General features: G+C 46.8%; 1 protein-coding gene across 2 annotated transcripts in view; it reads right to left on the reverse strand.

Moving 5' to 3' along the window:
- The window catches only part of CLDN14 (claudin 14), a 94724-nt gene that overhangs the window by 52772 nt on the left and 14778 nt on the right, over positions 1-27174 (reverse strand). The window contains exon 1 of one of the 2 annotated variants that reach the window (XM_033132951.1): positions 13657-13780. The exons of the other annotated variant lie outside the window; for it this stretch is intronic. The gene's annotated coding sequence lies outside the window, so the exon portion shown is untranslated. Of the gene's footprint in view, positions 1-13656; positions 13781-27174 lie in introns of those variants that run through there. 2 annotated transcript variants of the gene reach the window in all.

A 27174-nucleotide genomic window follows, 5' to 3' on the forward strand; every position in this document is an offset into this window, starting at 1 on the left:
GTGAAAACCTATTTGAAAAAATAATGTTGGAAAACTTTCCTAACATGGTGAAGGAAATAGACATACAAGCCCAGGAAGCACAGAGAGTCCCAAACAAGATAAATCCAAAGAGGCCAACATCAAGACACATCCACAGCTTAAAATGCCAAAGCATAATGACAAAGAGAGAATCTTAAAAGCAGCAAGAGAAAAGCAGGTAGTTACCTACAAGGGGGCTCCCATAAGACTGTCAGTTGTTTTCTCAACAGAAACTTTGCAGGCCAGAAAGGATTGGCTCAAAATATTCAAAGTGCTGAAAAGCAAGGAACAGCAACCAAGATTACTCTTCCCAGCAAAGCTAGCATTTAGACTTGAAGGACAGATAAGGAGTTTCCCAGACAAGAAAAATCTAAAGGAGTTCATCATCGCCAAACCAGTATTACAAGAAATGTTACAGGGACTTCTTTTAGAAGAAGAGGAAGGGGAAAAAAAGAATAATAAAATAGCAATAAGTACATATCTATCAACAATTACTTTAAATGTAAATGGATTAAATGCTCCAAGCAAAAGACATAGGGTGTCTGGATAAGAAAACAAGATCCTTACATATGCTACCTACAAGAGACTCACTCCAGGTAGAAAGGCACACACAGACTGAAAGTAAAAGGATGGAAAAATTTATTTCATGAAAATTTAAAAAAAAATCTGGGGCAGTGATACTTATATGATACTTATACTAGACAAAATAGACTTTAAAACAAAGGCTATAAGAAGAGACAATGAAGGACCCAGTAATCCCACTTCTGGGTATTTATCCAAAAAAATCCAAAACACTACTTTGCGGGGACATGTGCATCCATAACTTGCAGCATTATTGCAATAGCCAAGATATGGAGGCAACCTGGGTGTCCATCAGTGGATGAATGGATAAAGAAGAGGTGTACATATACAATGGAATATTACTCAGTCTTAAAAAAGAATGAACTCTTGCCATCTGCAATAATATGGATGGACCTAGAGGGTATTGTGCTGAGTGGAGTAAGTCAGACAGAGAAAGACAAATACCATATGATCTCACTTATATGTGGAATCTAAAGAATAAAATAAATGAACGAACAAAATAGAAACAAACTCATAGATACAGAGAACATTTTGATGGTTGCCAGATGGGAGGGGGTTGGGAGGATGGGTGGAAAAGGGAAAAGGATTAAGAAGTACAAATTGGTAGTTACAAAATAGTCACAGGGATATAAAGTACAGCATAAGAAATATAGTCAATAATATTATAATAACCATGTATGGTGTCAGATGGGTATTGGATTTATCTGGGTGATCACCTGGTAAGTTTTATAAATGTTTAATCACTATGTTATACACCTGAAACTAATATAATATTGTATGTCAACTGTGATTGAGAAATAAAAGCATTAAAAAAAGAAACCAACAGTCAGAGGGCTGGTTCTGGCCTGTGGGTCATAGTTTGCCGACCTCTCATCTAGTGTTCAACATTCTTATTTTACAGACCACGAAGCTGAGCTCCAGAGACATGAACTTACTCAACCCATACAATTCAACAGCTGGAACCAGAACTCAAGATGCCAGGTCCTCAATCTAAGTTCTATTTTTACCACTGCCACAGCTTCTTCGTCCTGGCAAAGTGGGGTTCTGAGAAAGACTCAGAGGTTTGGAAATTCAGTGGGACCTGTGGGATGTTTGTATTTCCACTGAGGGAAAGACAATAAAGACAGATAAATGACTTTGTTATTATTTTTTAAAGTATGTTCACCCAAATAAAGTTAAACCCTGCTCGGCAGCTATGGGCGCATCATGCTCATGAGGTTGGCCTGGCCATGATACCTGAGACAAATTTCATTAAACCTGAGATGGTTTAAGTATAACTCATCTTTCCTCTGGGCCTTATCATCTCCTACTGAGTAGCACAATCCACGTCGCTACTGAAATCACCACTCTGTGTGGTGTACGAAACCCAGCAGAGACAGGCCCTCCTCTGCGTGGTGGGGCCACGAGGCCGACCTCCTGAGACATGAGACTTGGATGGGCCAAACCTTGGCTCTGAGGACCATGGGAGACGAACTGAGCTTCTCCTAAGTTTCGGTCATGTTCTGTAGTAAGAGTCCCTTACTATTGTCATTGTCAACTACAGGTATCGTGTGCCCCGAATCAGAAGAAAGCACTTTAAAGGGGAAAATTTGGGGGTCCATGATACACGGGCAATGGCCCAGCACTCTGAAGCTTAACTGTCTTTCCTCTCGGATGTGATAATTTCGTATATTCCGACCACCCTGTCAGCATGTCAGACTTAAAATATTACACGTGGAATAATGAAAAATTGCCAACATCTCACCACCATCTTTTGATTAATGGGTAGTTCCTCAGAGATTGATCAGTTTGTTTGATTTTGTTCCTCGGAGTGACTGATGGCTATTTTAAAAAATACTTAGCTTTAGCGTTACCCTCCGTGAGATAATTTTCCTATGCCTTGTGCAGCCCCGTCCAGAATAATTGGACTTTATTACCTTCCTTCCATGCATGAACTGAAGTTCCCTGGAGAAGCAAAACAGATTCAGACTTTGTTGCTTTAATATTTCCATGTAGATCAGCTGCTGTATTCATAGAGTGGTTCTGACCAGATGGCCAGCTCGCCTTGTAGTGCCATTTCCCATTTCCTGTCTATTACTCACTGATGGAAAATGATGTGACATGAATTCCCCATTTTGGGTAATATATGGTTATATTCTTGTTGTACCTGCACTAAAGATAAATGACTTATCATGCAATCAGTTCTTAAGTCCTTAGGGAGAACATAGGAGAAACAACAGTTCACCGTGTTTGGCAGGAAAAGGGAATTGCATTGTTAAGGCATACATCAGGACATCTAAATTTAATTTTCTAATTTTTTTTTTCTTATTGCTTATTTTTCTTTTCCTTAGAGGGGGGAAAAAGCCTTACTATTGCCGCTTAAAACATTTAAGCTCAGGTTTTAGAAGGGGTCCTCAAACACCCTGGTTTTGGTCTCATCCCAGGATGTCCCTTTTCTAGACACAAGTCTGATACAGAGATGAGGTGGCAAAAATTAGTGGAAAAAAGTCCAATTTGATCATCCAGACTGACTCAAACATACTTACTTCTTGTTCAAAGTTGTTTTAACATTTTTACTTTTTAAACATTAGTTATTACTTTTCAATACTTGTCACAATGTTGTCACTACTATAAGTTCACTCTTGATTTTCTACTTCTCTGGTTGATCTCACCCTTGAAGGTGATTTTCTTTTAGCTGTCACTCCCTTTAATTACTATTAGAGATGAGTAAGTAAAAATGATAACCTTATTGCTAAAATATGCATAAGTAAAACTAACATTTCTTCAACCCATATCATGTGTGAGGTGGTGTGCCAAGAGCATTCCCCACTTAAATCATTTAATTATGACCACTGTCCTTTGGGGTGAGGACTATTATTACCATCACTTTTCACTTAAGGCAAGTGAGGCTGGAGAGGAACACTAACCTGCCCAAGTCCCACAGTCCAGGGGGGATTTAAACCCATAAATCTGATTTCAGGCTTTTAACTTCAGTGCATTGAGAAAGTCAAGTGCTGGGCAACTCTCCTTTCTGGAACATTCCAACCTTTCCCTTTTCAAGAAGGCAGCTTATGACTTCCCGTTACTGCTCTTCCTCCTGGGATGCAGGTCTCTTCCAAGCCTGGTTCTCACTGAAGGAAAGAGCTAAGGAGCCGGACTGGGATTCTCTCCCCATCAGTCGAGCCTGAAAAATGTGGGTCCCTTGAGCTGTCCACCCATGCTGTTCCTGTCCTGGAGATGAGCGATTCACCCTGGACCCCAGGTTGGCTGGTAAATCAATTTTGCTCAGTGAAATACTCTCCATGTTGGAGGCAGCAGAAGGTTCTGGAAACGACTTCCTCCCTCCTCCTCTCCCCCATTTCTACCACAGGCAGAACCAGCTGCAGAGTGAGCTGCAAACTTGCCACAGCCCTCCATGCTCTTAGCTCAGGGAGAACGCAAGCCAGGATGCCCCTGACAGCGTTCAGCAAGAGAACTCAAACGTAGAAGGCCGCCTGTCCGGGGGCGTTGCCCCGAAGGTAACCCAAGCCTTTTATAAACTCATTTGTATTCATCCAGACGGCTGTTTTGGCTAGAAAGAAATGCTTCTTCCTCACTAGAATTACAAATAATTTGAGCAGAAAGCTACAGGCAAGACATATTAATCATGTTTGAAAGGATGTATCTTTCCATACAAAAGGTTCTCTTAAATCAATAAAAATTTCCCCAGTCTCCACTTATATCTAATGGTGGTTTCTAACGCAGAGAGAACGCACAGTTTACAGCGTACTTTGTTTCTTCATCTCAATCCCACCTCCTCTGCAGGTGAAAAATTCAGAACCTTACACCATATATGTCCCCTTTTCATCACAGTCTTCCTTGGTAACTGGTGTGAGGTTACAAGGGAGGAACCACTACGGAAATTTTTCCATAATATTTTCCCTTATCTTTTATTTGTATTTGATAATCTAAAAAAATTAGCACCATCTGATATATGAAATATGAGATATGGAATTTTTCCCATTATATTTTTCTTATTCCTTATTTGTATATGTTAGTCTAAAAAATTAGAATTAGCTGACATACGAAATAAATGCAGCAAACAAAATGTTTAATGCAGAGCAAAACACTGCTGTATAGTATTTATATTACGTTAATGATGGCGATGGCAGCCTGCTTGCTCTGTCCCCCTGCCATGGACCCAGCATACCAGATACCCTAGTGGGCAACTCCCAGGCAGGTGGGTTTTGATAGGATGATTCAAAACGTTAGCATTTCCGTTATTCGTTTATGTTACACTCTGCATTTCAGTTAAAGATTAAGTCTTTGCATCAGGTTTTAGCTGAAAGGCAGGCTTCGGAGGGATGTGAGTATATTCTTTATTTTAAAAAAAACAAACCCTCACAGATAGAGTTGGGTTTATTTTTAACAGAAGCACTGTGGGAAGCTGGTTTGCAGATTCCATTTCAGCCACAGGCTGTGCTCTGCAAACAAGGAAGCAGCCGTGAGTCTCCCTAATGTAAACGTGTATCAGGTGGTGGGGTCTCTGAGGGGGCGACCCCCCCTGCACAGCGATCCAGCCAGGGGCTGGTCTGCAGCAGCTCTGCCTTCTGTCTGACCTCACTTTACACAGTAGTTTCCTCAGACAAGCTCATGTGCCACTCCTCAGGCAGGCCCACCAACCTTCACTGAGCACTTACTATGTGCCAGGCATTGTGCATGGGTGCAGGGGAGATCAATAAACACAACTGTGTCCCTGTCTCCATACAGGTAGTCTGGTAGAAGAGACAGCTGTAGAAGTGAGTGAGGGGGTTCAGGGCCGATCACCCCAGCATGTGCCACTTTGGCTTGTGGATTATTTCGAACTGGAGACAATCAAGGCCCACTAGATTCAAGATGAGTTTTTACCTCCCCCCTTACCTGCCTAAAAAAATTTAGGTTGGGGCCTGAACCAGGAAGAGAGCTATTACCAGAGAGAACTTGCATCAAAAAGACTTATCTACATGGCATGACAAACGTTTGTTTACCGCACATCTGCCTTTCTCATCTTCCTGTCTTCCTCCTTCTGAAGTCCCAGACCCTCACCCCCGTCTCCTTAGCTCAGGATGGCATATAAGCTTCAATTGTCTGACTGTCAGAGAGGCTCTCAGGTCTTTATGTGGTTCTCATATGTACAAAATTAAATTTGTTTTTCTCCTGTTAATCTGTCTTATGTCAATTTAACATTTAGGCCAGCCAAAGAATCTAGAAGGGAAGAAGGGAAACATATTTTCCACCCCTACACAGTATTTATTAGGTTATGGTTAGGGTTTGGATTAGATTAATTGTAGTTATAATTAAGGGAAGGCTGTATGATACTAAAAACATAATTAAGCAAAATCCAGGTGAACAGCGATACAAGTGCAGGTTACAGACACAGTGGAGGGAATGATGAATTCTGACAGGTAGAGGGGCAGAGACAGCCCCTAGTACGGGTGACAGCTGATAGGGCTTTGAAGAATGAACAGGTGGGAAAGGGGCACTATTTCAATCAGTGAGAAAAAGTTATGTTCTAGATTCACTGGGTGGAGTCAAGGAGGACAGCCTGGAGGAGGGGGGATGGGAGACCACAGGAAATCCTTGAACAGCCCAAATAAAGAAATAAGTGCTTCATCTGCATCGATGAACATGGAAAGATGCCCAAGACAGACTGTTGACTGAAAAAACAAGATGTGAAACAAATTACATTTAAAAACCTCACTAAAAACCCCACTAAAAACATATATACATATATATGTGTGTGTGTGTGTGTGTATATATACATACACACACACACACACACACACACACACACACATATATATGTGAGCATGTGTGTATGTGTGTATCTTATATGTCTGTAAGTTCATTTTTTAAAGGTCTTTATTATGTGTATACTCCAAACCAATAATAGTCTCTATGAGGGGCAGGAAGAAATTAGGATTGGGGGTGGGGGCCAGGGTGAACTTTGTTTTTTTTTCTGTAATGTTTATTTTCTTTAATTAAGGAGAATATTTTTTGTATTACCTATGTAATTAGTTATATCTTTTTAAATTTAATCAATAATCTATTTACTTTTCATTATAACACGTGGCACGTAAGGATATTACGTTATGTCCGCCTACATCTAGGTTTGGTATTTCAAATTCAAATGGATTCTGGAGAAACAGAATTACTGATCCATAAAACCTAGAGTTCACTGAGTCTAATTCTTTCCTTTTCACAAGTGAGGAAATGTGGGTTTCTCATGGTCTTTTTGTTTATAGACACAGGAAGAACGTAAAATAATTCATGGAAAAGTCATTGTTGCCTTTAAGCTTTCCAGGATGCTATGAAAACTACATTAAAGATTTTTTTTCTTCAAAAAAATTCATTCGCCCAACCGCAAAAGCCACTTTCTCTGTAAAGGGGACACTCCATTACAACAATGCGTGAGTGTGACACACTAGTAACCCAGAAGCCACCTCAGGTCCAAGTGACCTTGACATAAGCCCACCTCAGGTCCTCATCCTAGCACCAGGGATTTTCCGAGCCCTTAGGAAACGCTACACAACAAAGGGGGAGCGGGGACTTTTATCATGAGGATAGAATTCTAGCCTTAAAAAAGTACTTCAAACTTATTTCAAAAGTGAGATTCTAATCTAAGTCTTGCAGGATCTCTCATTCAAAAGCTATTTTGGTGGAGTTGAGAAAGGATATTCTCTTTGGAGAATATGGTGAGAAAGAGAAATCAGTATTTAGACTAAAGAAAATATTTAAGTTATGGTCAGAAATATATTTGTGTATAAATGAAAAAAAGGATTTTTCCTCCTTAAATATTCACAGCTGGCTCTGACTATGTAAAGTTCCTACGCTACCAAATGACTCAACTTGTAACTTCTGTATTGGTAATTGACATAACGCATTAAGGGCTATCTAGCTCTTTGCGTCACGACACCCCTGTTTGATTAAGGTTTATTTTACTAGCCCAAAGAGACTCACATGTTTAACATCTGTGATGCTGCTCCTGAAATTCTGCGCCATAAAACAAGTAGATTCAGTATAGTCTGAGATTTCAGAGCGTAGCAACCAGTTGTACAGAAAACCCATTTAGAGGGGCTGGTGGGTAATCAAGCAGGGCTGAGCTCACGCGGGACTGCACATCTGGCCACACCTTCCCTCAGCAAGTGTGGGAAGAAGGAACTGGCGGCGCCAGAGTTCAGCTGGACAGAGAGGGTCGGGGACATTTAGCATGGGGAGGGGTCTGCTCTGTTGCCATGGGGTTGGGTGGGAGCTCCAGTGCAGTTCACGTCTTAGGTATTGGATTGTGGAGACAGGGTACGACCCACTCACACCCATGTTTTGTGGCTGTGTTTGCAGATGCTCACAGCTTACAGTCGTGGACTCAGTGTCCAGGACGAGAAGAATTAAGTCAGGCCCACCCACCTCTGGCCTATCACTGAGCCTTTAAAAATATGACTATGTAGACGCTGTACCAACATGGGCATGGTCAGACCAAGCCAGAGAGACAAAGAGGAGACAGAACCCAGGGCGGCAACAGCACTATGGGAACAAATTGGTAAGACCCGACCTGCTCACGCAGCCCAGGGCCGGAACCCAACACAGAAAAATTGCAATAGTTCAGTTTACTGGGTGAAGTGCTTCTTTTCTAAAAACATTCCATTCTATTCATTGAAATGAATAATTTTATGTTATCTGAATGGAAATGAATCCTTTTAAAGACAGAATCCTTAGTTTTTAGGAATCCTGGGGGACGTGTGGGGGAGGCGATGACGACAACACAAGGCCGAATGAGAAGAGTTATGAAAGGAGCCTCGGACGACCCTGTGGGAGCGGGAGCAAGAGCATGAACTTCACAGCTCTGACAAGTACAGGACGACAAAAACATACGGCTTCCGCACAACTCCCAGTGCCACGTCTCCCAGTGGGGCTGATCCCCAGACAACCTCCAGGTCACTCTTCCACGTGAATACACATTGTGCTTTAGGTGTAAATGCATCAGCGAGAGGCTGGGGTGACCGAATCACCATGGCACTGTGCCACCGAGATGACCCACAGACTGCTTCCTTCCCTGCCAAGGCCTGACCACACCTGCTCAACACCCTACACCAGGAGCCAGCAGCCTCTAACGTATCTGCCATTGCCAGCCGAGGTGACCCATTGTCACAAAGCTACCCAGCTCTGGGTTCATTCGTGTGATGGCCCATGTCCTTGTCCCTCCTCCAACACTTCCATTTCAATAACTTGACAAAGCTTTGGAGGAGCTGGCGCATCTTTCACAGCCACAGCAAGAAGAAATGCAATCACCTTTCCCCTGTGATGGCAGCATTGAACCATTGCAAACCAGGAAGGGTAGCAGCCAGCCGTGCTTTTATTGTTGAATTACAGCCACAGACGTGTGATTTGTGTAGGAGGAAAAGGAGGGTGACATAATAGCCTTTGTCTAAAAACAGGGCAACAGTTAATTAAATTGCAGTACATCTATTCCATGGAAAACCACTTATCTATTTTTAAAAAATGACTTTGTAAAGACTATGGGTGTTGGGAAAAAGCACACGATACAAAATTAGGTGAGAAAAGGTACAAAATTGTATTCAAATTATGTTTATAAATATGAAGAAATATCTTTAAAGACTGGAAAGGAATACAAGTGTAGATATGTGTTTATACATATACATCTAAATATAAATACATGTATGATCACAAGTTTTATTGTCAAAGGGAATAAACAGTGTGTTGACAGAGAACAGCGGGTTTGTGGAACGTCTGAGCAAGTGACTTAGTTGGCTTTCAGGAATCGTGGGATCATGAGGAGTCCTTTTCTCTATTGCCAAAAATTTCTATGACATCATATATAACATATAATCGACAAGTGATATCTGAAAGAACATGAACTTTGGTTTTTTGGCAGATAATTTCCAAAGTTCGAACAGACATATGAAACCGTGCAGGTTGCAAGGGGCACACTTCGCAGCCCACCCACTCCGGTGGCCTGGCTGGAGGTGGAGGCAGGACGGCCTGAAGTGGGCCAGACTGAGGCCCTCCCTCCTCAGAGAGAACAAAAATCCATCCTCACTCTCAGGCCTTCTCTAAACGTTTTCCAGGGGAGGGAGGAAAGCAGCATGTCTGTGCTGTTCTGAGCTCTGATTCTGCACTTAAGCAGACAGAGAAATATTTATCAGAAAATCTTGGTGAGTCTGCAGGTCCAGTGTGACCACGTCTGCACACAGGGTGTTGGACGGCTGCTGTCTGTCTTGGGGAGCTCACAGCTCAGGCTCTCTCAGCTTCATCTCTGGGGGCCAGCGTTACCAGCACTCTATTTCTCCCCAGAGTCCGGCGAGGATCCAGGTCTGGCTGGGACCTGCCGGCTCCTGAGGACATATCCAGGGGAACTGAGGACAAGGGCCAGGGCCGGGCAGTCCAACGCATCCTCAGGGCATGTCACTTGTCTGCCTGTATCAGGTTAGATGCAGAAATCCACTTATCTGGAGTGGACTCAACGATTTCACTGTGCTACATTTTAATATGTCCTTGGCATGGACTTTTGGTATTACAGAAGCAGCTCAATGAAGGATGTCCCCAGGGTCGGCCCGGTGGCTCAGGTGCTTGGAGTGCCGTGCTCCTAACGCCAAGGTCACCAGTTCGATTCCCACATGGGCCAGTGTGCTGCGCCCTTTACAGCTAAGATTGCAAACAACGGCTCTCCCTGGAGCTGGGCTGCCGTGGGCTGTGGGCTGCCATGGGCGGCCAACCAACAGCCGGCAAGCTGTGTCCTACACAACCAGACTGAGGAACAACCGCTTGAACCGGAGTGGGGGGTTGGGGAGATAGGCGGAAGAAGGGGGGGAAAAAAAAGAATGTCCCTGAATCATTTATGAAGCTATTAAAGTGCTCCTTATTTTGTTTGATGTCATTTGTCTAAGGGTCCATGGGACAAATTAACTTCATAAATCTAGTGTGAGTAAAGCTCATGTTTCCTGAAGATGACTTTTAAAACGTTTTTGTTTTCATTTTTGCTTTTGGCAACCAGAAAACTAAAGATTTAAATCTCCTGTTTAGTTACACTGACCACATTCATTTATGTTTATGGCATACTTGTCCCCTCCAGCCCATCTGCCATCCTCGTACATGTCAAAAAACATTTTTCTTTTATTCAACAGAATTTCTTTTTTATTGTCAGCTGCCATAAATCCTTTACAGGGGCACACTGTTTGCATGTAGTCTGCATAGCACCATATGTGGAGGAAACTGATCACTGATAGAGGCACAATCTCATACATTAAACAAGACTGTGAAGATGTTTCAACCAAAACCACATCCACATCCAGGACTAATCCAGCACACGGGACTTTCTATAAGACAACTGCACTGGACAGTTCAAAAGCGAAAGCCAGAAAAAGAAGGCTGGGAGACTGTTCTGGATTGAAAGAGAGAAAAAGACACAACAACCATTATGTTGACCTTTGATTGGATCTTGGTTCCAGAGAAAAAATGAACAGCTATATAAGACATTTTTGCTGCAACTGGGAAAATGTTAATATGACTGGATAGTAAATGTTGACGTCAGTTTTAATAGGTGTGATAATGATATTGTGGGCATATAGGAAAATGTCCTCCGGACAATAAAGCATTTATTACGAAGTATCATAATTATTTACGATTTACTTTACATGCGTAAGAAAAAACAAACAAAGCGTATGTGTGTATACATAGATACATATATTACCATGTACTATATACATGCAGAAAGAGAGAACAAATATGGCAAAATGTAAACTACCACTATACTCAGTCTGACAGTCTCCAGTCGTTCATTGCACTCTTCTTTGATCTTTGCTGTGTGTTTGAAAATTGTCACAGTAGGTTGGGCAGAGGTATACAAGAGTCCAACACTTACAGATCAACCAAAGATATAGTGAACCTGATGACAAATCATTTTCTGGACCCCCACATATACCCCAAGCAACTTAAAGGGTTGCGGCAACTGGTAATGGATTCAGGGAACAACATAATACTTAGTAAGAAAAAGGGAAGCAACATCACCACAATTTTGCCCCATCCCAGTATGTAGGGCAGATCGTGGAGCAGCATGGCAGGGAGAGGCAGGGGCTGGTGCTGCCCAATGGCCACCATCAGTAGGAGAGAGAACCGCCGAGCTCCCTCCAGGCTTTGTGCACCCGCTCCCTCGGGGAGGCTAGATTTGGCTGCCTCGCCAGCGGTCCAGCAAAGCACATGGATGCAATGGTTCAAAATGAAGCCACCTCTATTGAAACCCATTTCTTTCCATAGTCACCCAAACCCAGTTATGGACAGAAATAAAAGCAGTAGGAAGCCCCTGTCACCTGACCACCAGCACCTCTGCAAAGGTCCCAGTCAGATCCTTCTCAGATCAACCCACCTCCCGGAGGGTGCTTGTCACCCGTGCCTGACCAGGGATGCTTTCTCTGACCCACGTCTCTGACCCCGTGCCTGACCAGGAATGCTTCTCTGACCCAGTGCGGAGCCAGACATGTTATGTTGACCCCACTCCAAACGGTTGGCTGGAGAGTCGCTGTTGCTACTCACATTACTTCAAGGGGTGGTGAGAATGAGCTTTGAATCACTTATTCATTCAAGAACATTTGTTGAGCACCTACTATGTGCCAGTCACTTTGCCAGGTGAGAACATACATTTGTGAATTAGTCAGACAAGGTTTTTGCATTCATGGTGTCTAAGGTCTAGTGGGAGATGCAGGCAATGATAGAAGCAAACAAACAAATATATGTGAGCTGATCAACACATGCATATAGATACATCTCATTACAAATTGATTTATTCTCGAAAGGATATGAATGGGGTGCCATTGAATAGTGGTGTTTCCGTCTCCCATTGATGTTGGACACTGGGCAACCCCATGCTCTGAAATCTCGCAGCGCAGGTGAGAGCTGGGAGAAGAGAGCCCCAGGTGCAGCAGCTGCATGAGGTGGGCCAGGTCAGATCAGAGGAGAATGACCCAAGGTAAGCCTGGACAAGTGACACTGGCCAGACCTTATAGGTGGACAAGTAGCTGTGTTTATTCTAAGTAGATGGGAGGCCACTGAATCGTTTAAGCAGTGACTTAGGTTTTAAAACATCACCCTGGTGGTTCTGTGGGAAGTTGATTGCAAGTGGCAAGAATGGAAGCTGTTGCTGTAGTTCAAGTGACACCTCCATTCCTTACACTAGGACAGTGATCATGGAGTGGAAGAGAAGTGGGCAGATTCCACAAACATGTTGCCAATAGATTTGACAGGCTTTGCTAGTGGGTTTTGTGTCGGGGTGGAGAAAAGGGACACCAAGGGGGCGCGTCTAGGTTTCTAGTTTAAACAAATGGTGGTGCCAGTTAGGGAGAGAAGGACCGCTAGGAGTTTGCAGACTGCTGCAGAGAACATGGAAGTCAAGAGTTCAGACAGTTTTCCTTCTTCTGAAGGACACCTTCCTTCTTCTGGTTGGTCAGTTAATCAGTTTGGAATTTGCTGAGGGCTCACCACGTATCAAGTTCTACACATTTACCTCGGTCATTTTTTTTCTCAAAGCTGATTTGAAAGATCTTGCGATAAAAGTCACAGGTACAAGAACACTATTGGAAAGGGTGTGTGTGTGTGTGTGTGTGCGCGCGCGCGCGCACGCGTGTCTGTGTGTGTACCACTTGAGAGCTAGTGGCAGACTTTCTAAGATTTTTAATAAACCTCACACACCCGCCGCCTCCTGCCTGGAAAATTCTGACTTCACTTGCTTGGAAGAACAAACCTCACACAACAGAGCATCCGGACCTTGTTTATGTCACAGCGAAAGTAAACAGACATATGAACTCCTTTCTTTCTGTCCTCTGATCAGCTGATCCCCCTGTGACAGAAAGCCAGGGAGCCCTCTCTTACAACACAACCTACTTACTGGGGAACCCCAGGTGCTGTAGGCTCCTGGGGCTGGTCTGCACAAGATTCCATTCTAAATGTCCCCGAGGCTGGGGAGTAAAAAGAAACCCCGCTGCCTGAGTTGGAAGCATTTTGGAGGTGCGTGGGATAAGGTCACGCTCCCCCACCCCCTGACCCCAAACTCACCCCTCCTGGGAGGCTTCAGACCGGTTCATGGCCACTCATGGGTCTGTAGCTGGGACACAGCACGCCCCTTTCCCTCCTGGGAAGCCGTGCTGAGCCCCGGAGCAGTCCCAGAGCACTGGGGCCTTGGTGGCCCACAGGTGGCCCTGCAGAGCGCAGCAAAGGCACGGGATGAATAATTGACGTGTTGGGGTGGAATTACCGCAGTGGGTTCCGGTCCCTCCCGCAGCCCACACCTGACCTGTGGCTGCACCAGCCACTGCCTTGGGGAGTACTGCCCTCTCAGAAATGGCACCCTGGCCCGCACACGCAAAATGCATGGCCTTCTGGCTGAGAACATATTTACATACTCCATTTCAGGCTCAAGTGCTTGCGCATAAAACAGGATTAATTAGTACAACCTGGCAGGAGAGATGTGAAAATCCCAGCAGGCTGTGACCCTCACCCACCCACCCATGGGAGGGCGGAGGGACCCATCTGCTGGGTCTGGGGCGGCCCTTTGGGGGTGGAGGGAGCCCCAAATTCCAAACGGAGGTGCTCAAAGAACAAGTGGCTGCGCTGCCATTCTCTGCTTTTTCTTCACTAATTTTTCCCCCCCAACAGATATTTAGTGAGCATTTACTATGTGCCCGGGCTGTAAGGAGGAAGGGGAAAGGATACAGCAGTGAACAAAACAAGAGTCTGCTCTTCATGGAACCTCCATCTGGGTGGGGGCCGGGAGGAGGACAGAGACAAGCGATAAGAAAGTGACGCAGTGTGTGGGGATGATCTGAGCAATTACGGGGAAAGGGTAAGGAGAGTGATGGCGAAGTTAAGCAAGAGCTGCCTTTTCCGCTAGCGGTTAAGATTCTTACTGTAATTTAATCCCTCTACAGTTATGTGCTGATAGCGCTGTGACCAGTGCTTTAGCACTCTGGCTTTGTGTAATTGTCACAACAACCTAATGGCACGGGGAGCCCATTTTACAAAAGAGGAAATTGAGGCAATGGGTCCCCAGGCCACGTAGCTAATGATCAAGTTGGCACTCGAACCCCAGCAGTTGGCTCCAGAAGCCCACTCTAAAATGCTGTGCTGTAATATAGATAACAAATATATAATATATAAAAGTATGTGAATGTATATAACAAGCATATATTTTTCCTCCTCCTTTCCAATTGTGTGGTAAAGCCAGAAATAACTTAATATGCATGAAAGCACTTTGGTGTTTCTCCTTGTTCTTGCCAAAATTTCTAGTTGATTCCTAAAGTGGGCACAAGAATGTATGATTATAGGGGCCACTTACTAGGTGAAGAAACTGAACCACCCAAGAGACCCCAAGTTTCCTCCAGCCAGGGCCTATGTCACCGATTCTGCCTGCTATGCTGAGCCACACCTGCTCTGGCTGGGACGGTAGTGGCCGGGTTTCAATTTGGGGACCCAGTGGGTGACACTTGAGAAGACAGAGTGACACCAGCACCTGGCTCCCGCCAACCAGGTTTCCATTACAAGGGTGCTGCCTGCTAGCCAGGTGGGTGGTGGATGCCCCCCAGGAACAGTGGGAGATGGGGAAGGATAACCCCATGCCCTGGTCAGGTCACTGCCCTGGGTCCCACTCTATTGCCATGCACCACTCTTTGAGAGGACACAGCACTAAGGGTAAGGATAGTAGCCTTTTCCTGAGTGAAGGGTGCCAAGGAATCCAGCACCTGCGTGCAGAAGCAGGGACAGCCAAGACTCCTGGGCATCCAGACTCACCCACAAAGCAGATCTGGCTGGATTCTGGGGGCCCTAGAAATGTTAGCCCCTGAGCCTAGAACGAAGTTCCCCCAGACCCCAGAAAGTCACCCGTGCCCCCACCACCTGACTTCCCATTGGAGGAGTAAGAGCAGTTGGAAGGAGCAGTAAATCTGAGGCTGGGGACTGTCTTGTCCATCAACCACAGGCAGCTATTCCCTCCCCCACAGAGTGCACTCTCAGACACCCAATGGGCCAAACCGAAATTTCCCGGTGTTTTCTCCAAATATGCCATGGATGTTGGAATGAACTCTACTCCTCCTTCCTGCTGACCTGACTGCAAATCAGCTTTTGATGGGGTTGGACAGTTTGGAGAGACAGACAGCGATCACGCTGAAATACGATGACAGGAGCAAGGCTATAAGGACCCCAGTGAAGGAAGACATGTGCACTGAGCAGCCATGTGAAAACAATTAGGACAATAAATTTACTAATTGCTGAAAGTACCTTAATAACAAAACCACAGTGCTCTCTGCTATTAATCCTAGTAGCTGCTGCTCCAGCGGGTGCCAATTGGATTTTACTTGCTGGAGGGATTGTAAAGATCAGGACAGTGCAGGAGTGTTTGTGGATGTCAAGCAAAAAAGCTTGCGTGGCTTTTGGTGATTGGAAAGTCACAAGATGTGGAACATAGCACAGGGAGTAGAGTCAGTGGAATTGTAACAGCTATTTCCAATGTCAAAAGGGTAGTAGATTGGGGTGGGGGATTATCACTTTGTGAGGGGGGTAAATGCCTAACGAGGACACTGTTCTGTAGCCCTGAAACTAATAATAATAAAAAAAACATAAAGAAGAAAGGAAAGTAAACAACTCTCCAGCCTCAAACCAGTACAGGGGATTTGGGGTTTGAGGCGTTTCTTAAACCTATGGAGAGAGAGGAAGGAGGCAGGACCCTCTTGCCTGCTATGACTCTCTCTTGCTTTTTGTCAGAACTTTTGCACTTTGTACATTCAAACCAGAGCAATGGGAGTCACTTGGATTTTGGAATCTTAAGAATTGATTTTGAACAAGTAGAGATTCAAACACAGTATTTTAAAGAGTCTGGGAGTTTTAAGGCTGAATAGGTAGAAATGAGGGACCAAGTAGAGGCAGGGACACACAGTCTTTGGTTGAGTAAAGAGCCTTCAGTCTCTGGGTACCCAAGTCTTTGGGGGGCTGCTTGTTACAGATAACTCTCCATCAGAAATTCGGCACAGCTCCGTGGTCTCAGCAGTAAATGCAGTATATTTAGAGCCCAGGAGGGCCCTTATACCCCCAGAAGATCAAAGACAACCAACAAATGTGTCACCTTCAATAATTCACCGGTATACAGTTTCCCCAAATAGGTGAGTGCTTTGTGCCTGCATTTCTCTTAAAGTTGCCCAAGTCTTCAAGGATTGGGATCATTCAATCCTCATTGCTTTTCCTCTTTGAAATACTCAGAAAAATATAAGCCAAAGTATTTTTGTGAACTATGTTTGTATCTGCCTTCATATCTCTACGGGACGTTGCATTTACAAAAGCTGGGAGTTCTGTCGGTACTTTACTGGAATATTTTATCATTGCAACAAATAGTTTGTTTTCCAATTAAAATGATCATGGCCTGAAATTTTGGAGTTTTGAAGGTCAAGTTTGCTTCTGCTAGAACGTTCCCAGGAGATGTCCAGGCAGCCCTGTTGGGAGGCTGAGAGGACGAGGGCTGGGAGGAGTCCGCATCTCTAACTCTTCTTACCCATGAGACCTCACTGAGGATGGTCAGTTTCCCCAAGAGCCCTTAAGTCTTCTTACCAGCTGCCAGAGCAAGAACCAGCAGGGCCAGCCTAAACGGGTTTCCCTGAACAGCCTCCTTCCAGGAAATAGTCGGAGGTTGTAACCTTGGACTCCCTAACAGTTTGGAGAGAAATCATATTTCCGAGGCTGTCGAACCTCTAGCTACTGTGAAGTTTATTCTCGGATTAATCCAGCTCTCCCCACACCTGCATATGGGAGTGCCTTGTTTTCAACTTTTACTCAGTGGCACGGTAGTCACATGTTACTGACCCACTTCAAAAGAATACTTGTGAAGAAAACCAATTCTGAGGCAGGATCCTCGAGTCTGATTCAGCAGGTCAGGGGAGCCGTATCTGCCCTGCTTTGCATCAGGACAATTGCCCTACAATTCTTTCAGATTTCATTGCTCGAAAGAGCTGTGCGTGTTCTGAGCAGCTGGCTTATTTTTTCGTCACTAGACACTGATGCTTCTAACTAGTCTCGTTACATCTTTGGGTAGAGTGCAAGAATCTCCAGTTCAAATCCACCCCCAGCAAAATGGACAAGATCTTAGCACATGAGTTTCAGGTCTACTAATTAACCGCTTTTGCTGCCCTTGGCCTCTGTCACGCTTTCTTCCACATAGGCACTTATCCTTTTTATTACGAAAAATTTCAAACATAATGTAAACATTTATCTTTGTATTGTAAAAAATGTCAAACGGACATAAAATAGCAAACATACTATAATAAACCCTCATATATCCATCACCAACCTTAATGATTTTCAACTTTGAGCCAATCTGTAAATGTTTATTTTTAATCTTATTGGAGTTTTGAATCTTTGTAAGTCCCCCAGATTCTTTTTCTAATGAGAGGGAGAGTACATTTTAAATAACCACAATAAATCAGTGGTTCTCATCTGGAGGTGATTTTGCACACACACACACACACACACACACACACACCCCCCACACCCATAGGACACTTGGCAATATATGGAGACATTTTTGGTTGTCACAGCTGGGCGGGGCAGTGTGGCATTGACATAGAGTCAGGGATGCTGGTCAGCCTTCTAGGACCCACAGGACGGCCCCCACTGCAAAGAGTGATCCGGCCCCAGACAGCAATCGTGCCGGGGCTGAAAAACCTCACAGTAAGTGACAAGGAGTATTTTTCAAGCTAGAACATTCCTAGGAAATCAACTTTGAATAAATCAAACCCCGCATTTTCAAGTTGAAAAGTTTTCCAAACCCCACAGGTTTGGAGGCTTCTAGTTCCTTCGTGGTGCATGTGCTAGAACACCAGGAAGAAACTAGTTAGCAGGGGTTGTGTCTGGGGCGGGGAACGGGGGGGGGCGCCTGGCGGACAAAGCAGGATAAAAACTTTTTACTCTGTACGTGTTTGTGTCTTTCATATTTTATAGCGTATGCATGTCTTATCTGCTTGAAATAGTACCTTTGAATAACATGGAGGATGTGTTTTCAAAGGATTAGAAAACGCAAAATTCTTATTTAAAAAAAAAAAAAAAAAAAAGCTTTTTAAATGGTTGTGTAAGGAGACCAGAAAGAACCTTCCAAAAGCGCTTTCCTGTGTGAGCCTGTCAGACACAAGTGCAGCTCAGCAAAGCCCAGGGGCCATTAAGGGAATCAAAAACACGTGGAGGGATGGCAGCTTGGTCCCCGCATGATGGATCAATTGTGGGAGAGCGAAGTTAAACGAGATGGTGCCCATGCCAAGCCCTGACACTAATGACCCCTCAGCTCCGGGAGCGGGTCTCCCAGGGCCAGGCAGGGAGGGGTGGGGCGACCTGCAGCCTCGCAGGGCGGCAGTGCAGGCAGGGAGCAGCCCCAGGCCTTGAGGTTGCGCTTGGCCTGATCTGTCAGAGGAGACAGCTATGGTGAGTTGTAAATGGTGTTGGAAGTAAGGTGAGCCCCTTGCTTTTGTCAAAGACAACAGTTCTCCAATGGGCCAGCACAAAGGCTGCTGCTCTGCGCGGGTTCACAGGCCCTCCCACCTCTCCATCCTCCTCTTCCTCCAGGTTCTCCCTGCCCTCTCAACTCCAGCTCCCAAGGCCTTGTTTGAGTCCCTCGTATTCACCGTGCTCCCCTCTACCACGGGGCCTTTTCATATGCTGTTACTCCTCCCAGGCACACTCTTCCTTCCTCTCTTTCCTGGTTAATGTCTACTCATGTTCACCTCCTCCAGGAAGCACTCCTTGACTGCCATGGTAGGTCATTGGGACCTTCCTCTCCTAGCACTTAGAGAGATACATCTTCATACTGTTTGTGTAATTACTTGATAAACATGTCTCCCCACTGATATCTATGCTTCATGAGAGCAGGGTCTGAGTCTAGTTTATTTGCTTGACTGTGGAGCAGCACCTCGTACATACTTGGAACTCAACAAGTATCTGCTGACTAAGGGACCCAATGAGTAACAGAAACAGTCCTGCCCCAGAGGTGTGCATCACCAAAAGCTGGTCAAGGCACTCCTGGGAGAGCAGACAAGATGGGAGGAGCAAAGGGGCCTCCAAGATGTAGGAGAAGTGGGCAGCCTGGAATCTTCTGTGACTTCGCCAGGGGAGGGGGCCGACGTGTGGCCAGGTCTGTCTCTGGCAGAGGACACACCTGGATCAGTACCCTGACACACCTCCACTTCCGTTTCTCCCCTCTCCTACCTGGTCCTGATGGAGTAAAGTAGATGTCACTGACGCTCCAGTGATGAATTCATTGCCTCCCTGGGGTTGGTCAGGGGACGTGGAAGCCCAGGGGTGGAGGAGCTCAGATTGCCCAGCACAGTCTGGGGAACATGAGGAACTCCCTTCCAAGATGACACATGAGCGAGGGGACGGGTTCTTGCCTTCTCTAACCGTGGTGACCTCAGACTGCACTGGATGCCCCTTCTCTGGGCTCCCATAATGCCCTGGGCATAGTCCAGTTGCAAAGCGATGGTGATGGTGACCTTGTTATATGTCTGGTGCTCAACTAGGCTGTGAGCCCCTGAGAGCAAGACTGGGGTTTTCCCCTCCTTGTAATCCCCACTCCACGCACAATGCCTCAGTTATCAAGGCGCTCAGTAAATGTCTACAGTATGGGCTTCCCACTTTATCTTGCGTCAGCATGCCCACAGGGTTAATTTTTGGTAAGTTAAAAAAACAACAACAAAAACTTATCCAGCTTGCCATGATTTCTGTCGCATGAGCAAAAGTAGAGAACTGAAAGAAAGGGAGTTTTCTTCAAACGAGGCTTTTATACTCCTTCAGGTGTTCATTAAACACACACACGCACACACACACACACACACACACGCACACACACACGCACACACACGCATACACCTCAGCTACCGAGAATTCTTGTGGAAGCCAAAATGGTAGACGTGTAAGAAAATGTTGTAAAATGAGAAAGATGTATTTGGTGCTGAAAAGTGAATTGATGAGGAGAAACTCCGTGTGGGCTCCCGGTAAGAGGAGCTGCCCTTGAGACGCAGAGGCCCCACTGGCAGGTGTGCGGGCCTCCCTGGGAGAGCCCTGCAGAGGCCCTGGAGGACATTTTTCCTTCACTCGCTTTCTAGAGACCAAACCGCTTCTGGAATGTTTCCCATCAGAAGGGCATGTGGGGCGAGAATTGCTTCTGGGGTTGTCCCAGCCACGGGCTGAGCTGGGAAAGGAGAGGCCGTTTTCCGAAACCCCAGTCAGCCACTCACAGCCACTTTTAATCACACCAAGGGTGGGGCTCTCAGCTCTTGCTGACGCTAGAGGAAGTCACCTGTCCCAGGTAAGGACGCTGGCGCCAAGGACAGATTTGAATCAGAAAACTTTCTCTCTTCCTTCAGGTTTTCACTCAAGAGTCACCATCTCAGGAAGCCCTGTCCTGGGCAGCTTCCTTCATGCAACCCCTGCCTGGCCCCATGGCACCTACGTTCCCTTCCCCCATACTTAACTTTCCTCCTGAGCAGAGGTGGCTCTCCAGAGGCCATGCATGTTGCTGGTTTTCTAACATCTCTCACCTTCCTGGACTGTAGGCTATAATGAGACCCTCGTCTGCATTGCTCACTGTTCTGTCCCAGCATCCAGAACACGGCCCGGTACTTAGATGGTGTGACGTCCGTATCTATTGAATGGCGGAAACAATGAATGAACTGGGAGTCATGAGGGCTGCCTCTTGGAATGGTGACATCCCTGCATTTGGATTCATTTAAAAATATTGTCTTTTGAGATGCCCCAAAGACCTACATGGCCTCATTCTATATTTAAATTTCAGTGAATTTGAAGTATTTTTCTTTTGAAACTATATCAAGTATTTTACAGTGACCCCACGATAGCCAAGACATGCTGCCATTTCAGTGAGGCGTGGCCACTCTCACTGGGACCCAAAAGGTTGAGTAAACTTTTTCTTCATTGGTGCAGAATGAGATATTGTACAGACTTCGCTTTATACTTTTTCAGAGTGAGTGCCTCAGGGCAGAGTTTTAATCATTGAGGGAGAAACTGAGCGGCCCTAAGGTAAGTGGTTTGCTGAGAGTCATCCTGTCAAGAGAGATCAAAGGGGGTGGCCTAACCCCATCTCTGCTGGGGTTTCTCAGGTGCATCTGCAAAGTTGGCCCTTGCATTTATTTGTGTGCCCAGCACTTGTCCCATCCCTGCTCTTTATACAGAGCTGCCCCCGTTGCCAAACTTGTCTACAGCGTGGGCCCTGGACCACCTCCCCTGGTTCTTCCCAGTTTCAGTCTGCAGGTCACGGTCCTTATTCCTGGCCTTCTCCTGGCCTTCTTGGTAACCCGTGCAGAGGTCCCTGCTCCTCTCTTTCTGTCTCTGCTTGCTTCCTTATGTCAGCAAAAGCCACCACGCTAGACGAGAGACAAGTACGTGCCACATGCTCCCTACAGAGACTGTGGTGGGCGGTGTCCCCAATGATGAGAAAACAGCTACTCGGAGTTACTGCCCAGGCATCTGACAGTGTGACATCCCGTTCACACCCACAGTCTGGACAGTTCGATAAGGACGCAGCTTAGGCTTCCCGCCACAAGTTCCCACTTTGCTTTTCCCGGGGCACCTTTTAAAATAACCACTTAGAGCTGAGCCTGTAAACAGTTAGTGACCTGGGCTCCAACCACTTTATAAGTAACAGGTGTTTGCTGCCCTGATCGCCTCTCTCTGGACCTGGGACGGAGGACTGCCCTTCCCCCGGCTCACTGTGCCCCTGTTTCTGGGGTCTGTAAGTAACAAACCTTGTGACTTGACTTCCTTTGTGTGAATGTACTGACACTGTGCCTTCACTCAAAACGGCCCTGGGGCTTTCACTTCCCCAAAGTGACAGCTTGGATGCTGAGGAGCCCCCTGCCGACCCCGTGTGGGTGGCTGTGTCTCCTGCAGCAGGTCACAGTCTGCATGCTGTTCATTTAATACACCAGCTCCAGCTCCCAAACACCCCACCCCCCAAATTCATGTTCATGGAGAAGCTCAGAATGTGACCTTATTTGGAAATAGGTTATTCGCGGCTGTAATTAGTTAAGATGAGGTCATACCGGAGTAGGATGGGCCCTTAATCCAAAATGACATTGTCCTCAGAAGAAGGCTATAGAGAGACAGGGACACACAAAGACAGAGCGAGGAGACCGGGTGAAGATGGAGGCAGACACTGGAACGAGGCTTCTACAAGCCAAAGCCAAGGCTTGCGGGAGCCGCCAGAAGCCACGTGAGAGGCACGGGAGGACCTTCCCTCAGAGCCTCCAGGAAGAGCAGCCCTGCACACACACTGTGATTTCGGAGTTCCGGTTTCCAGACTGGGAGACAATCACTTCCTGCCCTGTGAGCCGCCCAGTCTGTGTACTTTGGTACGGCAGCCCCAGGGAACTAACACAGAAACTCCATGGCATTCTCTGGGCCTCCCTGCTGGGAAGACGGAGGCCCCAAACAGATAGGCTGTTGGCCCTCCGATAACTGTGTGCCCTGAGCCTCATCCTCGCACGCGCTGGCCCGTGGGACTGGGTCCTAAACCTCCTCTTAGCACTATCAGTCTTTCCACTGCCCAGGTTCCTTATCTGACTGCCCTCTTCAGCCCCAAAACCTTGATCATCATTTTGTTCTCTGCTTTGGACCGGGTGCCTGGCACGGGGTAGAGGCCCACAGATCGCTGCTGGATTACAGCCAGCACATTCTTTCGGGAGGAGATGGGTCACAGCAGTCAGGGAGCTGCTTTTCTGACCTGGGTCTGAGACACAGCCTGGGGGCCAGGCATCTCCGAACCCGCTCCATCACCCCTCATGGACACCCCCGATGCCCCAGGCACGATCCCTCAGCCGGTGGTTCTGCAGGACCACACCAGGGGGTCCAATTTTCATGTGCAAAGAAAAATCGTGTCGCAGAAAGTTCTCCCATGCTGTTAGAAGCCCTGCAGCAGACAGCAACTCAGTCCAACACTTTCTTGTCGGCTGGGATGCGCCCACCATGACCCTGTCAGTTCTGCCACTCCCAGCCGCAGACATCCTTCTTGGCTGCTGTTTCCATCATTTTGAAAGGACTGTTGGGCGGGGGGAGGAAGTAGGAAAAGAGGTTGTCTCATGTGAGATTTCTACAGTTTGCTAACAGTAAAAAATGGCAGACGTGATAAAGTTACTACGTCCATCAGTCATCCACCCCGAAACATTTGCAACTGATTATGTTGTGCAGAGTTGGCACGGAGTCCTGAGGTATTCTTGTAAGCAGCTTGCTGGCACGAGCCAAAGGCAGGGAAACTAGAAGGTACCTCTGAACGTTCAAAAGAAAAATTCTCCCAAGTCATAAAAAGGATATGGAGACGGGCAGTTGCTTTTCTCAGCAGCAAAACATCCAATCGCTGTAAAAAATAGTAAGAAGAATGGTTCTAGTGAAGGCAGAGATGTGTGTGTTTGTGCTGCCTACGTGAACAGACAAGTGGACTTTCCGAGGCCCTGTCCTTGTTAAAAGATGTCCCACGTGCAAAGGGGAGCTGATGGTTGTGTTGAATGGGTGGACTTTCGGACACTTGGGGCGCTAGCTCACACTCACCGCCAAGCGCGTGTTGACCTGATGCAGGACTCATTAACCTATGAGGGTCCCTGTTGATATTTGCTGGAAATTATTGCCCAAATGCTCTCATGTTGGCTTTCCAGAGATGGCCACGATTGAGCTGGATTAAGACTCATACCTGAGCCAAAACCCAACCCTACTTTTGGCCAAACTAGCTTTTACTGACTTAAGAAGTAAATTTGAACCTCTATCACACAAAATGAAAACAAAACACCTTGCTGAACTGGAAAGGCTCTCTGCATTTTCTAGAACGAATGTATTGGAATGCCCACAACTCTTCTCTCCACTGGGAGGAAGCTTACCCTCATCGCTGCTCTGAGTTTGAATGCCTTTACCTGCCTGGGCTTTGGGGATGCAGAGGCCCCTCCTGTCTTCATCTCTAGGTGGAGCATGTCAACTGTCTTGCCCTGAGGAGCTGGTAAGGTAAGACACGCCAAGCCCTGGGCACAGGCCTGACAAATGGTACTGTTTCAGCAGGGACTGGATGTGCACCGGTTCTTCTGGAGGCTGCTGAGCCGTGAGAGGCATTGCATCACAAGGTCGCTGTGCCCGCAGAGGAGCCTGTCCAGTGGGAGGACTCACTTCGAGGTGACCGAGGGAACGGGCAGCACCTGCTGTGGTCTTACTTCTTGCTTTGATGGGCTCCTGGTTTACTGAACTAGGAAGTACAAGGGCCAAGGTGAAGGTAGCTAGAGCGATGGATTTGAGCACAGCAAAGGCCGCAGCCCCAGAAAGGCGGGGTCCCCTCTTGTGCACAGACACTTGGGGGGGGCGGGTCTTCGGCCCAGCCAATGCGCCTTCCAGCACATATCTGCTTGGTGCCCCTCCTGAGCCAGCGTTCAGGGAACCCGACAGCCAGCCCCAGCACCTTTTCTCCCCATTTCCTGCCCCCACTTTCTGCGGAGCCCTGTGCCCACTCTGGAGACTCCTTAGCTTCCTAGAACCAGGCTTGGCTGCACTCAGGGGAGGTGAGTGAGTGGGACACCTCTCCCTTTCACGGTCAGTTACTCTCCCCAACATGGATGGGACACCGGTCTCCCTGGTGAGCCACTGGCAGGATCCTGCTACCGTCAATAGAACCTGGAGGGAGATATTCTCAGACTGTCCCAGTTCCTGTGCTTGAGAGGGATGAGGTGACGTGGCCAGACCACACCATTCCATCCAAGCCCTCCTGGCTCCCACCGCCTCCTCCAGTCAGTCCAGTTCTGTTCCTGCTCCCTCCTCCCTTCAAGGAACATTGATTGCTGCCTGGTCCCTGGTACTCCAGCAGCACAGACCCTGGCCCTGAAGATGGAGTTGTGCATGAAGAACTGCAATGCATGGTTAGAGGTGCCCCGTGGGACAGAGAGAGAGGTGGATAAAGGGCCAGTGTAATAACATAAATGACCAGACACAAGAAGTGCTCAGTGCGAATCAGTCCTGCCTTGTTCTGAGTGCTTCACTCACAACATCCACAGACAATACCTATTATTATTATTATTGCCATTTCCTAAATGGGAAAAGTGAGGCACAGAGAGGTTAAGAAACTTGCCCCAAGTCACACAGTTGAGATGACGAGCCTGAGATCTGAGGTCGGAACCGTTATTCTGGGGTTTACATAACAGTATTTCCAGCAGTACAGGCCTACCAATGTCCCACCTCCCCAACTATATTTTAAGTTCCTGAAGGGCAGAGGAGGCCTATTGGTCCCCACAGGATGTATTCTCATCCTGAAGGCTCTTAATAAACATAGATATATCCTGCCCCACATCTACAGCACTGAGATGCCTGAGGCAGCCTGGGAGGGATCCCCCAAATCTGACGGGTCTCCCATGACCCCTTCCAATTCTGAAACCTCCCCCAAATCACAGCCACAAATGCTTTTCACCAAACTCCATGTTTACAGGACTGTTTCCTCTTCTGGTGGGCATCCCAGCGCACTGCAGGTCCCCGAGAGCAAAGGTCAGCCTCTCTGACGTCTCCTGGGCTCCTGGGGCCCTCGTGGACATTTATCTAATGAACGAATGAACACCTCTAACTCTACGTGACTGAGGAGTCTAGCAGTCTGTTTTTCTAGAATGCGTGGAACAGCTCTGCGAACTCCGAGAGCGCGGCTGTTCTAGTATTTGGAATGCATTAGGAAGGGTTTCAAACAAATTGCCAAACGACAACAGGCAAAAACCGCCTTGGCTTTGCTAGAAATCCCTGGAGAATGCAAACCAGAGGCGGGGCTGTGGGCGGTGACCCCCGCGCGCGCGCTCTTCTCAGCGCAGGAGTCAGTCCCGGGGAAAGTGGGGTTTGGCTGCCTGCGCCCCGCCCGAGGGTGCGCCATTAGGCTTCAAAACAGAATTTATCAACGATTTAGTCTCATTAAGTTGTAAGAAAACAGACAGCGTGTTCCAAGGTCGTAAGTTTTCTCAAACGTTTCCAGTGTTTTGTAAAAGCGAAGGAGTGTGGGAGCCCACTGGGGCTTGCTGGCGTGATGGATGGATGTGGAATTTGTGAGCAGCTTTTGCAGGCCGTCTGGAAAGCCAGCTCATTCCAATACAACCCCAGGGGCTACAGGCGGTTTCTCTTTCTTAAGTGAAGACTGGTCAGTTGGTGTGTGTGACGACGATCTCCAAAGACATGTGGGTCCCACCTAGCATTTTTAGCGTTAACAGACGCTTCCAAGACAGCAAATGTGGACGCACATGGCCAGTCTTGCCCTGCTTTTCTGTAGGTGTGTGTGTGTGTGTGTGTGTGTGTGTGTGTGTGTGTGTGTGTGTGTTTACTTGGGCGCACACACACCCACAGTCCACTCTGCACAGTAAACCTGATTTGGGGGGCACTTCCTCCGGGTAAGGGATCTCAAGAAGTTTTGCTTTGATCATTTCCCATCCCGCATCTCCAGTTTTATCCCCAGAGAAGTCGATCCACAAACATCAGCCCCACATCGCAGAGTTCCTGCAAGGGCATTTTGCAGCCTGATCGATGGTGAGTAATGTCATT

This window comes from Rhinolophus ferrumequinum, chromosome 2, assembly GCF_004115265.2.
Source record: "Rhinolophus ferrumequinum isolate MPI-CBG mRhiFer1 chromosome 2, mRhiFer1_v1.p, whole genome shotgun sequence".
In the NCBI taxonomy this organism is placed as follows: Eukaryota; Metazoa; Chordata; class Mammalia; order Chiroptera; family Rhinolophidae; genus Rhinolophus; species Rhinolophus ferrumequinum.